The sequence below is a fragment of the Symsagittifera roscoffensis genome, chromosome 4 (genome assembly GCF_963678635.1).
Source record: "Symsagittifera roscoffensis chromosome 4, txSymRosc1.1, whole genome shotgun sequence".
Classification (NCBI taxonomy): domain Eukaryota; kingdom Metazoa; phylum Xenacoelomorpha; order Acoela; family Convolutidae; genus Symsagittifera; species Symsagittifera roscoffensis.
In genome coordinates, this window is record NC_087065.1 from 4,216,489 (window position 1) to 4,223,678 (window position 7,190).

Sequence of the window (7,190 nt, forward strand, 5' to 3'; positions counted from 1 at the left end):
CCACACATGCATCACTTTCCAAATTGTCCTAACACAGGGGTTGGCTAAGTACGCCATCACAGATGATGGAGTACGCATGGTTTCGTCGAAATACTTCCGCAGGGCCGCCTTACAGGAAATTTTACTCAAAAGCTCTAAACCAATCTCATTCGCTTCCGACGACATCACTGTGCCATATTCCTTCGTCTTCAGGTTCGAGCCTGTCATCAATTCCTCCAGATACTCCTGCATGGCTTGCTTGTCATGCCAGGCCATCAGGTGCCTTCTCGCGGAGTTTCTCGCTTTCACCATTTCCCGGTAGCCACCAGCAGGATCGCCCATGTGAACTGATTCGGGCACTGTAAAACGACTATACTCGACCACGTCGAGCTGCCCTTCCAATTTCATCTTTGCCATGTTGGTACATGACGGTTTGTAGTCGTCCAATCCACCGGACCCACACTGGCTAATAAACTCCAGTTCCAGTCTGGTGTCAACCAGGCTCCTCTCGTTTCTCTTAACCTTTGAAGCCGTTGAGATTAATCCCGCCAGCAACATCGGTGGCACTTGGTTCTCCTTTTCCCTGCCACCTTGCGCGACACTGTCCCCTTGCCCAGCTTCGTTAGGGAGGGACACGTTCGCCAGCGACATCACCACCGTTGTGGCCTTTGACTTCACAACCTTTGTGTTGGTCACTTTGTCGTTCACTCTCCTTCAACTTTCTCACCATTGACTTGTACTTCCTCAGTCCTTTCCTGGCTCTTCTGACGGGTCGAATTCGCATAATCAGACTTTCTTCAGCACTTTCTTCCCTGACTGACTCGGTCAGACCGTCAGGTTGAGTGGACTCCATCTTTTTCTCTGTCGCCTCTCGCATGATGGGCTGGTTCAACCCCACTCTCTTCACGGATTGGGTGCCGTATCTCCGGATTATACTCCACGTACTTTCCATGAATGCTACGCGAGTCCAAACCTCGCCGGTCTTTCTCTCCAGCTCGCTCGGTACCGTTCCCATTCTTCTTCTGGCAACGTGCCCAGGAACGCTACTCGCATCGACTCATCGATCCTACGCCTTCGCCGGGATTCACTGAGCAGCTTGGATTCGCCCCTCCTCTGGTGTGCTTCAACCAGGGACATGGACTCCACGGGTGACAGACTAGCTGGGGGCTCCTTAGTGGGAGACATAAATGATGACGGTGTCATCAGCACTAGCGGTTCCTTCACTCCACTGCCTTCCGATTCATTGAAATCATACTCCAGCAAATCCCTTTCCAGGGCACCCAAGTCAAACTCGCTCATTCTGTCGCTCTTCCCTTCCATGGGGTCATCTTCACCGTGATTTTTTTATTCGCGTCTCCTCCATTATCTGGTCTTGGTCTCGGTCCAGAGGGGCCTTGGCGCATGTCGACTCCTGCATCCGGCCAAGCCGGTATCAACAGGTCACCCGCATGATAAAACATTTGCTCATTGATAAAAATTTCCACAGGCTCCTCACCATGCGGCGCCACTTCCTCTATTGTCAGATAGATGCCTTCTCTAGTCTCCTTGCTCACCTCTATCATTGCTACTGTCTCCCTTCTGGGCCACTTCAGCCTAGACTTGTCGTCAGCTGGAGCGTACATGTCATTCCAGTGGCCTACAGAGACCTCTGGCTTCCTTGATCGATGGCTTTGATCTTCTTCCTGCTCCACAAGTCCGGAAAGATGGAGTCGAAGCTGTGCAAAGCTGCAGCATTCCAGCTGATGAAGCGCGGCTCCATCCCCTCGCTCCACTTGATCATCTTCTCTTCTACATCTTGTGCAGCTCCGATCCTGGGTGCCAGAGCTGGACTGTTTACTCCCAACAAAATCCTGCTGATGCGTGGATACAGTGGGCATCTATTTAGCAGCGGATTTGAACCCGCCAGCCATGCGTCCTAGTTCTCCTTCACGTGAGCGTATGTCTCCGACCAGGCCGGGATCTTCACTGCGTCTGTCGTCCCTTTGATGATAGGTCGCAGGTTCCAAAGCTTGGGGTTGAGCTGTACATTGGCAAGGTCCTCGCCTCCCATCCGACATCTGAAGCTGTTTTTCAGGTCCATTAACACCCAGCCAGGTTCTGATATCTTCCCGAATATTCGGTCGTCACTCGCCAGTCTTCTCAGCTCCCTCTGTTCTACCCAGTTTAGCACAGAACAGTCCACCACTGACACAAGCTTAACATACAGACCTGAGTGTCTGTACGCCTCCACTCGTATGTCTGGGAACACGTGCAACACTGTAGGCCCATACACCGCAGTCACAAATTCTCTCAATCCGAAGATCAGATCGAGTGGATCGATCCGCATCATTAGTGCCAAGTGGGCAAACAGGGACATTCCCCCACGCCTCTTTACTTCACTCTTACTGGAGACTGGCTTATCCTCTCCGGTCAAACTTCTGTTCTGCTGTAATAAGTACTGAAGGAGCAAAGTCCTCTAGTTCTTTAGTTTTCGATAAGATGCTGTCTCCATCTGAGCATCGAACTCCCTCTTTGGTCCCTGCAGCTGCTCGGGTTATTTTAGCAGCAAGAACAGGTCACCCAGGCGACCATAGGTCATCGCAATCAGTGTCAGCAGACCGTCCAGTCAGAGATCGGCGAATTCCCGTGTAAAAAGCACCAGGGGTCCTTTGACAAAGCTTTCGTGTCCGAAGGCTACGTGTAAGGCCAGCACAATGCCAATGGACAGTTTCCTGATATCCCTCACGAAGCTGGCTATCAGATTCCTCGATACCCTAGGGTAGCAGCTGCTGATAAATCCAGCTGATCATCCTACGCCCATTCCTGCGAGAATCGCATCCGTCCTCTCGTACTCGGCCCTTGTGGCCAGCAGCTGCTGATAAATCCAGCTGATCATCCTACGCCCATTCCTGCGAGAATCGCATCCGTCCTCTCGTACTCGGCCCTTGTGGCCAGCACATCCACTTGGAACCGGTGCAAGGACATCGTGTCGACCTGTTGCATAAATCCCAACATCGTCACCTCTACCTGCTCCCTCACATCTCATATTCTTCGTAAGTCTTAATGGATCTCTCTCAATGCTGCCGGTGCATGATCGAAGGCATCCTGTCCCAACGCGCACAACCGAGGACACAGGTATAGCCAGCAATTAGTATGAGGTTTGATCCTCAAAGCCATAGCCTCAATGTCTTCCTCTATTGAGCGGGCGTTCCTCCTGACCAAATCTCCTCTTTCATTCCTCACGTAGTCCGTTTGTCTGAACCACAGATTGTTCGCCAATTGCTGCACCAGCTGATGTTCGTCAACCACTCCTGGCCTCATTTTTAATAACCGGCGTTCTGATTGGTAGGGGTAGTAAAAACTGGGATCCACCTGTCGATTCGTTGCCGGTATCATCACATCAAATCGTGCCTCTGCTAGCATAACGACCATAGCATACACACATTGCAGGGGTTCGGGCAATAGGGCGTAGCATGGAGACAGCACAAAGATTATCTTCACTATTTGCGTTGCAAAACTCTGTCGTACCGATCTCTCAGCTTCCAGCATGGCTGAGAGCAGCGTCATGATCGCTTCTCCCACAGCTTCCGAGCTTGGGACTGATCCGTCGACAAGAGCGTTTAGGAGACCCCTGCTTTGCAGGTGGTCATTCGATCCGGCTATTATCACTATTTCTGGATCCACGTTTACCACCCTCTCCACACTTATTGCCATCCCCACCACTTGGCCCCAATCCAAGTTGGGAGCTGTGAGGAAAATCACCTCCGGCCAAAAGAGTGAGCGGGGCGTGTACAGGTAGTCAGAGCTGGCCACTATCAAAATTTGCCCCAGCTTCATTTCTTTTCCCCAGCTTCATTTCCTGAGGGTCATAAGCTGCAAACAGGCTGTCTCCATTTGGTGATTCCAGGTGCGCGTAGCTTCTTTCGTCACCTTCCACTGGTGTGATTCTGGGGTAGTCTCTTGAATACTCGCCGGGGGTCTAGCGAACTGCTTCCCCATTTTGTGATGCCCGTTGTTGGGTCTGTTCTCCACTAGAAAATTCCCTCTACTTTTTGGTGGAGCTCTTTCTCTGACCTGATAACGGACGTCCGTCAATGACCTCGTGTTCATTGGTCCTATAGTGTTATCTCCGGGCAGACCCTCCAGCTCCACCAATTGCAGGGTGGTAGCTGAACTGAATTGCTTTTCTTCAGCTAAGAGCCAATCCACGCCTGCTATCCGGTCCCGACCAGATACCGTAGGATCAACACCGTTGAGCATTCTTCTCGCATCTGCACGACAAGTCAGTGTCTTCATGCTCAATTCGATAGCCATGTCTGCTTTGTACCGTCCCCAGCGGCTGGGATCTGCTCTGATCCGTACGATTTCACTGACCCTACTCGTATTGATCACCGCTGCAAGATCTGCTAGCGAGGTCCCCCGAGCAGGTGAAGCCCTTGAATGTTGGGATAACGTATTCGCAGTCACTTGAGGAGCCACTTGCTGTGGTCCACCTCTAGTTCCAAGGCCATTCTCCAAGAATTGGCCTCGGGGAGCTGGAGAGGTCCCCAGTCTCTCTCTCCCATCAGAGCTGTGAGAAGGCTGTACCACGTTTGCCTCTGTAGTCAAAGGCCCCAGCCCGTTCACTAATGCTTGAGGTACATGGGATCTGACCCTGCCGGCAGGGCTACCTCGTGTCACCGGGTTGATTATTGTCCGCAGTTCAGCTTCCATTGCTTCTATCCTCGTCTGAAACGCGTCGTTTATCCACTGTATTCCAGGTTGCGTATTGAAATGTCTACCATCTTTTTTCAAGGCACCAATGTCCACCATTCTCAATTTGCTTTCGACATCCATCAATCGGAGTTCATTGGGGTTTCCAGTGATCAAGTTCCTGATCATCACATTCCACTGGGTTACGTTCCCATTCATGAATCGACTACTGGTGGCCCGGCGTCCAGGTTAAGAGGGATGGTACACAAAACCACAATCCTCGGCCTGTATTTCTCTTTCAATTCATTGAGGAGAAAGATCAGTAATGATTCCCATTTCGCTTCGGGTGTGAGGGGGTTCCTTGAGACGTCATTCGTCCCTATCATGACGATTAAAGTCCAACCTATCGTCGTTCTGCAGCTCCACCATCTTGATCACTTGAGCCACTGAAGCTCTTCCAAAAGAGATCACAGTAGTTTGTCCTCCTACTAGAATTTTGTTAAAATCCCTCACCAGGCTATCTCCTATGATCAGGTGTTGGCTGCACGTCGGCATCGGTTGGTGGATCGCCGCCGGAATCCAGGTCATATCGTTCAAGCAGGCTCTGGGGTGTTCCGCTGCAACTTGCACGAAGGTCCTTCGGGTGTTAATATCCTTTCGAATGTCAACTACCCGCGACCTCACCTTGGCTCCACTCGGTACCGGTCTGGCCCGCTCTGTGGGATTTTCTGTTGATTTTTCCTTTCTGATGGGTGAATGGCCCGCTCGCTGAGTAGGAACAATCCTACCCAAGTCTCTCACTCGGTTTATTTCCTGCATCGAAGCTTTGAACACTTGCTCAAACTTCTCCTGGAACTGAGGTGCCAGGTAAGTGTCGGAGGGATCAGGTATCGTGTTCTCGCGTTTGATGGCGAGCTCACTCGCTGCGGGGCCGTCACCTCACTCGGTCTGTAAAGCTCCTGAGTCTTGGATTTGGCTGTCGTCTCGGTGTTCATCATTTCCAGAACGTCCGGCGACAACTTGCTGACTCTAGCGTTATAGAGCTCTTTCAAGTGCTTTATCTCCACTTCTTTGAAGACGATCTGCAGCTCCTCGTATTTTCGTTTTCATTCGTCACAGTCTTTCGCCTTTTCTTGAAGCTCGTTCAACCTCGTGCACGACTGCTCCCAGTCTTTGTCTTTCTTCTCCAGGGTTTCACTGGTCTCCGCCGTTTGTATCTGAATTTCGTTCATTCTGACTTTTTGCATTGTAGGAGCCGCTGGCGGGGAGTCTGCTGAATGTGATGGGCCGGGCCCGTCACGTGATCGCTTGGCTCCAATGAGAGGCTGTACAGGCCGAACAGGTAGGGGCATTTCCCCTAACCGGTAGTCCCTCTGCTCGCTTAGTCCAGGTTCACGAGCTAGGTCGTGACCCGACATTTCCCCTCGTTGTCATCTCATGGGTCGGATACGACCACTATCGGCGGTTCCAAACTCGCCAAAGGCCAACATCAAGACCACCTGCCTGGGGCAATCCCCACTAGCTTCGCTTCCCAAAGCATTGAGGAGTGCGACGGTGAACATCGCCAGCTCCGGTTCCTCTAATCCAAGGTTGCAATCAATCAACCGCTGATACATCTGGTCTAGAGCCATTCCTAGGTTCGCTGAGATAAAATCCATCAAATAGCCGGTATCACTCATTCTTCAGCGTGTGTGTCTCGTCGTGTTTCTCTGATTCGGTCCAAATTCAATAAACAAAGTACGATCAAAAATCAAGATCCAAAAAACAAGTCACGACTTAGATTAATCATTCAGAGCTGTTTCATCTCTATGTAACATTCGTCTACTGTAGTCACACATGAGGCTTAAGAAAAATAGGCCCTATAACCATTGGCTCAAGAGTCAGGGACACTATCTCTTGTGTTTTTCTACCTCAAATTAGTCGGAGCCAATTCGGTTCGCTTGTGACATGAGACTACGACCCGTTACAGCTTAAAGGCTACTACCAAAATATCCCCCCACTCTAGAAATAAGAACGTCCCCATACTTAGATCTCTAGATACCCAAAATACATGAACGCCGTTAAAAACCGTGTCAGAACAATCCGTTAAGTTACTTTTTATTAGACAGTGGAACTTTGATCCATTTCAGATGGATCAACCTAAAACTCGCCTTACCTCAACATAACAATCATAAAACACATTCTAGAAATTTAAATTAAGTACTCACATCGTAGCACGCTCAAGAAATGGGAGTAATTAAGTCGGTCAGCAACTCGAGAATTAAATAATGTAACTAAATGAGTTTAATGTTTATCAGTTTCAATAACAAGGACAAGTTTTAACTCTAGAATATAGTTTCTCGTGAACCATTGGGACACTCAAGCTGTCCACCTTTCCAACGAAGGTTCACTCTAGTCCAGTTCGAATAACAATCCAATCGAGTAATGATAGTCCAGTTCTTGGGAATACGCTTGTCTCTGTTTCAGATGGGACAGCTCTACTCTAGTTTTATTGTGACGGAAATTGCGAATAGCAATTTCCCACTGTTTTATCTGGCAAC